Below are 12,115 nucleotides of genomic sequence, written 5' to 3'. Positions count from 1 at the left end.
CATGTCACTAATGCATTAGATTTAAGGATGTTGTCATAGGGTCCATTCATTGTAGAGAATAACAACAGATGGTTTTACTTGATGGGGAAATCCTGTAGGGTTTATTTTTCTGGGACTTTTGCTTGTTCGATAATATTCTTATGGTGGTTAGTGTTTATTATGCAGATACACGCATCTCCAAACTAGCAGGGTCTTCCAGTAAGATTATGAGAAGTTTCTCCAAAAGAGATGATTCTGCCAATATCATGGAAAGGTTTTCTGACAGAATGTGGCAAACATTGCCTCCATATGAGAGTGATTTCCTGCTTATGCTCAAAGTCAACAACGTCAGAAAGGAAAAAAAGGCCCTGAAACGTCAATGAAGCATGTTTTCCCTTCATTTTGGTGGAGTACAGACTGATAAAAAAATATGTCAAATTATGTCCAGGTAGACCAGTAAGACAAACTTAATGACTTAACATTACTTTCTTCTTGAAATGCACTGATTTTGTTGGAAGCAAGCTCGTGAGAAACGCGTCTGATGACTACATTGTTTGGAACTGCTCTAGTCTGTGCTTACATTTTACCTCATTGTTACCACAGAATAATCGATAAAATGTGATGTGTATGACACGTCCAAGAGCCTATGTCCTGAGCAGAAATTTGTAACTGTAAACCTAGAGAATACAGTTGGCATGCATTAACAGCTGTGCTACAACATTATCTTCGTTCTTATCTTTTTTCCAGCTGACTTTAACCTCTATTAATACACTATAATTCTTTATTTTCTAGCAGTTTTAAACAATAATTCCATGTTGGTGTATTATGGGAAAGCCAAAACATTGATGATGATATGCAGCATGTGTGAAATTGCTCCACCATTTGGCCTGCACCATAAATCAACCAAGCTAAAACTTGGAAATGGTCAGTGAAGTGGGATTTAAGATCTTCATGGCTGAAGTTAGGGAAATGATCAGATCTTAGTACTGGAAGTTGCATTTAATGTTTCCAAAATTGAAATTTATTGGAAATCAAAGTTATGCCCAAAGGTTACCAGCACTGTTTAGTCTTCACAGATTGTCCATATTCCCACAGCCTAATGAATTATGGCACCCATGTTTTAATTTATGGAAATCTACTGAAGTCACTGTTACACTCATCTGATTGATTACCTTTTTGTTGGAGCCTTACCCTGTGGCTCCAAACGAAATTTCTTCTATGTTCAGATAATGTGAAGACTTTGTTCCATGTTAGTTAAAATGTCATTTGATCCTGACTCTACCTGAAACTAGATTAAATTGTAAGTAACTGCCTAACCAGAGTGGTTGTCCAGAAACTCACACCAGCCAGGGAATGTACTGTATGTTTTTCTGTTATCACTTTAGCAGTCATCAAAACAGCTAATAGGGTACATGTAATGTGGCAGTGTACTCATGTTGGGCTGTAATACTATCTATTTGGAATTCTACCAAGTCTTCCCACAACTGCAATCATTAACATAATGTTGCTGTCTGGTTTGTCAACACACAACATTCTTTAGCAAAACTGTTGCTGGATGTTATTAGACCGTGTATTGGGCATTTGACTCTGCCAACCCGGGTTGGATGTCTCCAATGCAATTTCAACATCTGAAAGACCAAACACTTAAACAGATGTAATCATTTGGTACACTTTGTGCCAACATAACCTTGAAATTAAGGAGGATTGATTCAGTCTTTTGAATTTTGATGCTACCCAGATGTGAATCATTTTTGTATCAACGGCGCTTTAGTATTGACTAGAAAACCTAGTTTTAAATTACCATGTTTGATTTTTTTTTTGTGGGGTGTCCCACAAAAAGGTTAGATCAGGTATAGTTTTTGGTATCAACATTTATTTTCATCACATCTAGTTTTGTCCAGCCGACGCCCAGATTTTTATTCAGCTGATGAATTTATTGTAAACATTTAGATTTTTGTTTTATTTATAGTTTTACATGTATTTAATCCACAATAGCTCATTTTCATGGTTGATATATAGTCAAAGTACAGTCATTGTATGGCATGTTGTACTGCAGATTGATTACTGTTTCATATTTTCTAGATTGCATGCAGTAAGTTCTTTACTGCCAACTCAAAAATCATTAATCTACAGGCACTTCACTTGACACCTTGTTTTCATTTTGTCCTTTTGGTTTGCATGTTGGATACTTAAGAAATGGAAGTCTCCATCTACAGTATGTAAACACAATTCAGACTTGTTCGGAAAAGGTTAATAGTTTTCTCTTTAATCGATGACCTGCACAAGAATTCCAATATCTTTTGTCATTCATTTGGGAGTTTTAAATTAATGGTAGGCTGCTGATGACCGGTGTAATTAAAATTTAACCTTGGCAGTTATCATCAACATCTCCTTTACAGTTATTCCTCCCACAACACTAGCACAGCTGAACCAACAACCAGATACCTTGACAAAATGTCAGGAGGATCAGCAATTTATTTAGCAGAAAAGCAGTCACACCTTACTTAACATGTATCAGAGCAGACTAGTAGCTGATGGATTGCATGACCCCTTTCCATTTTATGTGGAATAATATTTTTCTTAGGCCTGTTATTCAGGGAAAAATAAAAACAACAAAATATCTGCCTTAACAAAAATCTGACACCACTAGTGATTTATAGCAAACGAGCAGATTTCTGGCTCTCTAGTATATCAGCTGCCTTAATGTTATCACTGGAAAATACATTAGGTTGCCTGGTTGACAAAGGTTAACATTAGTTATTATTAGCACCTGAAATATTACAAAGCGGATTTCATATTACACTGTTGGAACTATCTTTTAAGTGCTACAGTATTCTCGTCTAAAGATGTTTGGTACACTGTGTGGTTGCACTTCTATGTCGAAAAATGCCATTGTAAATACTTTTGGTTGGAGAACTTAGGCACTCATCACATACCCAGGTGATACGCTGCACTATGATAAGATTATAAAGTTTATTAATGCTGGTGTTCAGAAGTGTTTGACCTTGACTGAACTGAGCATTTCGACCAGGACACTGTGGTGAAAAACTAATAGTACAAATTTATTTGTCCTATGCAGTGAAAATTATAGGTATAATTCTACTTAGCCAATAGTGAAATCAAAACCATCTATACTGACGGATCAGCAAAAAAAAACATATTTGGAATACTGTGTGACTGTGTTACATCTTTTGCATGTAGAATTATCAAACTCAACTTTACATTGACTTGATAGTGTTCTTTGAACTCACATCATTTTAAATTCAGTTAGAGTAGTTTTGAAAGATTAGATAACTGTCTTTACTTGTTTACATGTGACTCAACTGCATCCTGTTATTTAAAGGAGTAGGTAGTGAAAATAACAAACTTAACATATACATAACATACCATGCCACATAGTTTGAAGTTGTCTTATTTATATGATTACCATTCAGACATAATGTACATCATCAACTATTCCTGTCTAAAAGCACATTTAATCCTTAATTTAATTTATGTTGAGTAATATTCCCTGAAATCCTCTGAAACATTTCAAACAGTAGGCCATGTGTGTGCCTCCCTCCTTGCCAGTGTCTGAAGTTTTAATGGTGACTCAAGAACCGAGGCATGAACAGAACCTGAGGTTTCCATCTGATGATGTAAAGTGTGTTAACAGAGCTTTGACAGATTCTTAACTCCATCGTCAGGCATCCAATTAAAAAAAGTTAACACAGCACCAATTTTCTCTAAAGTGGTGATACTGTAAGATGGTAGAATGGTTTTACAGACACTGTCAATAGTTTTAAACCAATTAGTAATACCCAAATGAATTAATTAGTCCAATGCCTTGAAAGCTTGTAAACGATACACTTAAAGTGCAACTAGAGTGTATGAGTACAGTTGCAAATTCTGTTATACAGACAGAAATTATTTTTAAGAAAGGACACAAGTTAACATAAATTTAATCTCATCATATATCAGTGGGCACTTGGTGTCTACTCTAGAAAAGCTTTGCCAGGGTAGATTCTCTTCTTACTTACTTTGTTCTGTCTGGTCTTAAGCAAGTCAGATTCAAGTTTGATTGTTTGTCTACTCAGTGGTGGTAAAGGGGGTGGAATCGCACAAAGAAGTTGATCTCAATGCAGACCCTGAATGTGAACACTCTCAAATACCCTTTTCCCTATTCTGCCATGCTATTCCTCATAATAATATTCTCATTATATATAATCATGACATATCCCACCTCTTCTTTATATGTGGTTTCAGATGTTTGGCAATTTATGTTTTTATATTGAAGACATCCAGTTTAGGCGTACAGTTACCATGTGTCTGTATTAGTGCGATTTTACAAATTCCTAGGGTAAGCTACTCTGCCAGTGTGGTGACAGATGGGATACACTGCAGTGCAGCTAAAAGCTTATCACTTTATTGTTTTGTTGTGTTTAGCTTTCCAAGAATCTATTGAGAGTGATTGATTGACTTATAAACCAGAGGTCATGTGAAATAACTTGCAGCCTGCCACCTTGTGATTTCTTTCTCATTCATCTAGAGTGAACAAAAGGGTTTTATATGATAACATTAATACATAGAAAATACAATAAACCTACAATACAAAACGTAGAATGATGTAGAACTTAGAATCAACAATTCCTGTACGGGAATCTCTTTAAACAGACTATGCATTGATCTCTTAGTGGATATTCCAGAAATTAAATGAAATTGGTAACTTGTTTTAAGACAGTCATTTGTAAGCTTCAGTTATAATGATAACTTGCTAGACCTAAATGCTGGATAAAACTAGTGGCCTTATTACAATATCAATTATTGTCTAAGACCAATTTTTGTTTTCGAGACAATTGGTCCTATTCAGAAAGTAGTTAGGACAAGGGTTTGTAGGATGTTTTCATCAGGGACACATTTTTTATCTGTTTGACAATGGATCAGTTTTACACAAGTGAATTGCTTTAACATTGAGCTTTATGCACATTTCGGGTTTCGACCTTAAACACCGTCTTGTACTGTATTTACTGTAATTTACAAGATTAAGACCATCTTTTATTTTTGGTTGTAAAACCATACTTAAAGAAAAGATGGTAAAATTTTTTCATGGTTAAATCCTTTTTCCTTACCTGTCTAAAATTATATTAGATCTAATCTCACATTTTGACGCATTAAATCCTTGGGGACAATGACAATTCTATAATTCTTATTTTCCCATTTAGTTCACTTGTGCACCTCCCAACCAAATTATTAATTATGGTTTTAATCAGTATAATGAGATCAAAGGCTTTCTTGATTCGTTGTGTTACAGTTGTATTGGCTGTCAGAGATTCATCTTGGAACATACATCAGAAAAACTCTTCAAGTACCGTAACACATCAACCCATTAGAAATAGGTTGTTAACACATGTATGCAGACGTGTGCATCTAGATAAGTTAAATTAAAAAAACATGTTGCAGTCTAAATTATTTGATTCGCCAAGACTAGGTTCCTTTTGAAATCAAAAGTCTAGTCGTTGCTAAGAAAGCATGACATTGAAAACAAAAAACATCACCTCTGTGGCCGTCTCATGGTCCCAAGTTAGCAGTATAACAGCACTGACTTACATTCTTGGTCTGCTTGTGTTTGTCCCTGACAAAAAAAACATCCACTGTTAACGGTCTCCATGACTTCTGGCTGTGTCTCATGTTTGAGTTATTCTATTACATTTATCTAGCTATTTTTTAAACAGTATTTATATTTATTGCCATATGAAAAGTTGGAAGTGGTCATCACATTTATTACTCAAGTTACACTTGGCCCTGTTTAGTTTGTAATTGCTGATGTCACAATGTGATATTCAAATGTACAAAAAAGTAAAATACAAAATTAGGACATTTTGGCCAAAAAACTCCCTGTTGGATCCATATAACCAACATACTGTTAAATGTGGCCAACCAATAAACATTTGCAGTTTGGAACACCAATTTATTTGTATAAAATAAGCTGTTACATATGTTTTCTCTTGAGGTCTGTACTCCTACTAAATATTACATATTACTACATTGATATGATGGTCTGGATTTTGTATTTAGACAGTGCTGCTATACTTTACTATACAGTTGATTTTTCATTACTAAAAACCAGGACCAAAATGTCTGACGTCATTGTAAATGTCCATTATCAGACACGGTTTCCTTTTATTTAATTGAGAAACATTACACTCTAGGCTTCGGCGATCTCTAATATTTTCAAATAATCCAATCGTGGTCACGCCAGTCTAACAGGCTACATTGAACACGTAATTGGACACAAACGTATTTTGGATATATCAATGAAACTGGCTACACCGACTCAACTGTCCTGCCTGCTGCTTGGTTGATGTGCTAACATGCTTCTGTGTTAAAAGCGTCTCGTTTCAGTAGCTCAATGCAGTTATTTTTGTCATATTCTTCATTACAGTGGCTAATTATCCGCTTTACATTTAAACCTATCGTTACACTAGTTCACTAAAGCACTCATAGCTATCTCCTTTTAGCGACTTCCTTGCTAATCCCACAGTTGTTTACACGCTATTAGCTCTGTTAGCTACTTAGCAGTTAGCAATCGCTTCTCTCACTCTCCGACTCTGTTGATCTGCATGTAAAATGTAGCTATTCCTCTGCCTCCCAATGTGATAATTTGTTATGCAATAACTTTTTATTTGTCGTGTTATAGGCGAAGCTCTGCACCAGGGAAACTCGATCGTTAACTGCTGTATCTTAGCCCCCAGTAACGTTAATTGGTGTGGGCTGACCTAATGTAGCTCCCGTCCCCTGGCAGCAGCCGGGTAGCCAGGGAGGCTGGGTGACCAAAAGACGCTCAACCCATTATGTGTCAAATCCATGGAAAAGAGATGGAAAACTGCTTTGTAATTAATTTTAAGGATTTAAAATGAATTCGTCACTCATGCTGATTAACGTGACTCAGCAGGCGGACTTACCGCTCCACCAGAAAATAAACAGTAAGGCACAGAATAGCCTAACTAGTTTTAACTACTTCTCAAGTTTTTTGAATAAAGTAGCTTTTCAGTAGCTTAGCTCTTTTATCGATCAAGTAGTGCGGTTGCGTCCACACAGGCTAACGTACATTTCCCCCAAGCCTTTCTGAACTCAATTGCAGCGAATCATGGAAGTGTATGAAGTGTGCATGGATTTAAAAAAAAGTTAAAAAGGTTGTATTCTTTTTTGTCCACTCTCCATCTTACACTGAATCAGCAAAGTCATAAATTATGATTGAATAACACATGGTGTTACACCCTCTTTCTCGCTATTGCAATTTCATCACTCCGACCATTTTCACTTTTGAAAACTGACCAAATGTTGGAATGCTAGGTTTATGACCGTTATCCATAGGACTTGCATTTAGTTCTATTTATGTATCTATTTCTGTAACTACACGTGCAAAAATCAAACATTTGTTTTATGTTAAAAAATAATTCATCCATTATACTCATGAACACCAAACCTCATTCTCAACTGTAATAAATACTGTAGTATTCTTACTTGATTGTGAATCAGGAGCTCTCAGGACTGTCAAGTCTCATCAAACCTTTAACCTTCATGCCAGCAGTTTGATCTAACAAAGGGTCCAAAAGGTGTGTACCATGGCATAGTTGCCCCAGAAGCATTTTTGTGTTATATGCCTGGCGAGGTCTGTGGAAATGTCTGTTCTGGGCTCTTATTACTTTCGTTTAGTAAGACAGTTTGTCCTGCCTGTTGAAACTCTTGACAATACAGTCATTCTACTGTGATGATTTATGAAGCAATGACACAAAATCTTGATAAATAAGTTCTCATCTTTTGGGGTTTTTCCATTTTGAAAGGGCGTTATTGAGCTTTGATTTGATATCTCTGAGGTTATAATGGCCAACTGTAGTGTGCCTTTGTGATTAATGAGTTTAAACTGGAGTCACCCTGTGGCCGACATGAAGTTGTGACTTGGAATTTCCATTTATGTTTTATATTTTCAGGCTTGTTCAGTATCCTACCACATAAGTAATTAGCAGTTATTGCCTAAACATATGCACGTAGTACAACATAAAACTAAAGGAATTGGTCTTTTTTGTTAGCATTAATTGTCATTTAATTGATTCCTTATGATCATATTACAAAAACAAACAAAAAACAAGCAGTTTATGATTAACAGCTTGTATTTTTCCTTTGCTATAAATATTGGCAGGTGAGCCATCAGGCTGTTAAACGGGTCTGCAACAATCATGCACCATGTGCAGTCATCTATCAGCCAACAATCCTTCACTCTCTTTCAAGTTTTTACTGCCTCTCAGAGCTGAGCAGTCTTGACAGATCAAGCCACAGAGGCTGAGGACACTGATTAGAAGAGACGAAAAACAGTTGAACTGCACCAATGATAACACCGTGAGTATAGCAGAAAGCATGGCAGGAGAAGCAGAGCAAGCCAAAAGAAATGGGCCTGACAAAGTGGCCCATAACGGTAGACAATAGCGAGTAGAGTCTTTTGTGAACCTGTTCATATAAAAGCCTTGAAATACTGTTGAACTATTTCCTCTTGCCTCATACACATAGGTTTATGAAGAATCTTTTGTGTGCTACATTATATTAAAGGATATCATTATAGTATACTGTGCTTAGATATTGTGATGAATCACAAAAGCCCGTGAAAGTATGTGGGGGATTTACATGGGGATAACATAATAACTTTAATCATTAACTTTCACGGTTCATTTAATTGTTGCATGTGTTAGTCCAAATTCTGAGTTTAATTTATTATCAGCCATTTTGTGGTTGGTTTCTTAGCTAGTAAAGTGTTAACATGGATTGTTTAGTTGAATTTATTTACAAGTGAAGTTCCAGGTGCTCTGGTTTCCTGCCATGGTCCAAAGATACAAATATCAGGTGGAATGGAGATGCATAATTACCAAAAGGTATTGAGTTTGTCTTTCGAGCTCTGCTAGTGCTGTGGTGGACTCTCAGCCAGTTCAAGGTATTTCCATGTCTTCTACTTAGTGAGATAATTTGGGCAGAGAAAAATGTAATTTTGTGTCGCAGAAAAAAAATCTGTGTATTGATTATATATTAAGTTTAATTTGTGAGCATTGTATATTTACAGTCATCTGTACCAGGCTTATCTTTACATTGGGGGGAAATCCTATGCATTGTTGTCATTTTCAGTGTACAAAGAAATGCATTCTCTCATTCTTGATAGCTTATTGTTTTCCTAAATAGTTATCCAGTTGCATTCTTTTATTGCATGCAATGAGAGTCTTGTGAAATTTCTTTAAGGTTTATTTCACAACATGCATGAGAAAATTTGATTTTATCCATAATATGCCTGTCAGACAGTATTTGTTGGGAGAGGCATTGCCAGGAAATGAGTCAGTTGTGTTCCACCAATGACTCTTAGGCAAGCTATTAAATGATTTACTGACCCTCTGGTAGATATTTAGTCAACATAAAATCCCTATTTTGTTATTTCAAAATATGGCACTGTCTAGACAACATGAATACCACACAAGATTCCCAGGGAACTGTCACCTAAGGATACACATCATTAACAAAGGTGAATGTTTTATTATCACTAGAGGCAATATGTAGAAGCAATGAGAGGCAGCACTTCTTAGTTTGAGCTGAGTGTTCATCAACGTATATCTAACTTACTGATCAATAAATATCTATATAATATCAGAACAGCATGAAAACCAAGGCACTCTTTTTGAAGAAAATATAAAAAAGCCTTTATTGATGCGGCTTATGCATAGCAAAAGGTAAAAAATATGCAATATGCGTTGCGGCACACAGTAATTTCTTCAACAAGAGTGCCTTGGTTTTCATGATGTTCTAATACTATTGGATTACCCTTGCACCAAAGAGCACCTTGTTAGACTTTTTTCAACCACCACCAAAAAGAATCGCTTCTTTTCTCTGTCTCCCCAAATATCTATAACTTTGAAAGATCCAAACCGATGACACAGGAACAACACACATTCACAGACCCCCAGAAATGATTAAAAACATTAAACATTTGTGTGGTTTACTGACATACATTAAAGGTATAATATGTAACTTTTCTGTTTTAAAATGCTTAAAAATGAATAGACCTATGTTAGGGCTGCACAATAACTTGTTTTTTTTATCGTTATCAACTTGCGCAATAAACACATTGCGAAAGGCTGCAACATATCGCAAAATACATTATTTTTCAGTAAGAAACTACACTTTAAAATGTAAATTTCATTCAGTTTTTTAGTAGTTCATTTTATGTTCAATTCAGTGTTCAATTTGTTCAATTTGCTCAGTTTTTTTTTTTTATAAATCAAGCAATTTGCTGTATTTTAGCGGAATACTGAAAGCAACCAAAAGGCAGAACTGAGTACACTATAATATATAAATATATATAAATAAATATATAAAACAAGTTGAGCTAGTGGCAGCTTGGCTCCAGCCCCTCTGCCGACGTGCCGAACAGTGGCAATTCAGCTTCCAGTAAAAACTTTCTGAGCGTTATCAGGGAAAAAAGGTAAGCAAATGTTAGCAGCAGCCCCTCCACCGATGAACTGCACAGCGTCGGAAAATCACAGATTTTTTATGTGAAAACTGCTTTATTCAGTGTTTTCCTGGTTTAAATCACCGGGTCTGTTTGTTTTGAAGAGGAGGAGACCTCTGCAGATAATTTGGCTCCTGATTTATATAACTGTCTAACTCCACAATGCAGTACTACGCCATCTTTTCACATTTTCAACAAGTATTTCTAACATCTATAATGTGTTCAGAAAGAATTCACTGATATGGATTTACAAAGACATTAATTTTTCACACCAAAATTATTATTTCAGTAGAAGTTGAATGAATAGTGTACAGTACGTGAAAATTACCCTAAGTGGCTTCTTTTTTCCAAATGCCAGTATTGCCATGGATAGTTTTTTGTTTTGGTCTGGTCTCTAATTAAGCATACAACATTTCAGGCAGATTGGACAATGTAAACTCGAGTTCCAAGCCACTTCTTGTGCTGTGGCATTACATAGAAATTTGACACCTTGCCACACCCAAAACGGATGATAAATAAATTTAAACCTTTGCAATTTAGCTCTGGCATGGTCTTTAGATTCTACTGACAAATTTTGAAGTCGATCGGTCTAAATTTGTCGGAGGAGTATGTTAAAGTAGCCTGTAAATGGTTAAAATCATCCATAATCTGCACATTTATTTTTATATAGCCGACGTCCTGTTAGGTTTAAGGTATGGCTCCAAGAGGCTTTATTTTATTTATTTTTTTAAAGATTTTTTTTTTGGCTTTTCTGCCTTTAATGGACAGGACAGCTATGTGAGATTGAGGGGGAAGACATGCAGGAAATCGTCACAGGTCGGACTCAAACCCTGGACCTCTGCGTCAAGGCATAAACCTCTGTATATGTGCGCCTGCTCTACCAACTGAGCAAACCTGGCCACCAAGAGGCTTTCTTTTAAGTCATGATACATATGCCTACCAAATGTCATACATCTACGTGAAAAGCACTGCAGGGGTTACGTCTTTGAAACTTTGTAGGGGGCGCTATTGAGTTAATTTAACACAGTCAAGCCTGAAACCCATGCAGATGTCTTCAGGCCTGGACTGTTATCATGTACTGTATGAAAGGTTTGTGCCAGATCAGACAATGTACCTTTGAGTTACAACAACTTTCTGTTTCACGATATAACATCGAAGTTTGCCGTGCCTCATCAAGGTCTTAAAGGTCCCATGACATGGTGCTCTTTGGATGCTTTTATATAGGCCTCAGTGGTCCCCTAATACTGTATCTTAAGTCTCTTTCACGAAATTCAGCCTTGGTGCAGAATTACAGCCACTAGAGCCAGTCCCACAATGAGCTTTCCTTAGTATGTGCCATTTCTGTGTCTGTAGCTATTGAGGAGGAGAGAGGGGGGGCAAGATGGAGGGTGGGGGTGTGGCCTTGACCAACTGCCACTTTGCTCGTTTGAAAGCCATGATGTCTCTCTGTCATGGGTTGGCCAAATTCTCTGGGCGGGGAAAAGCAGAGAAAGGGGAGGTAACCTTCCTCCTTATGACCTCATAAGGAGCAAGGTTCCAGATCGGCACATCTGAGCTTTCATTTTCTCAAAGGCAGAGCAGGATACCCAGAGCTCGGTTTACACGTATCACCAT

This window comes from Perca fluviatilis, chromosome 2 (assembly GCF_010015445.1).
Source record: "Perca fluviatilis chromosome 2, GENO_Pfluv_1.0, whole genome shotgun sequence".
In the NCBI taxonomy this organism is placed as follows: domain Eukaryota; kingdom Metazoa; phylum Chordata; class Actinopteri; order Perciformes; family Percidae; genus Perca; species Perca fluviatilis.
Note: the sequence above shows the minus strand (reverse complement) of the source record.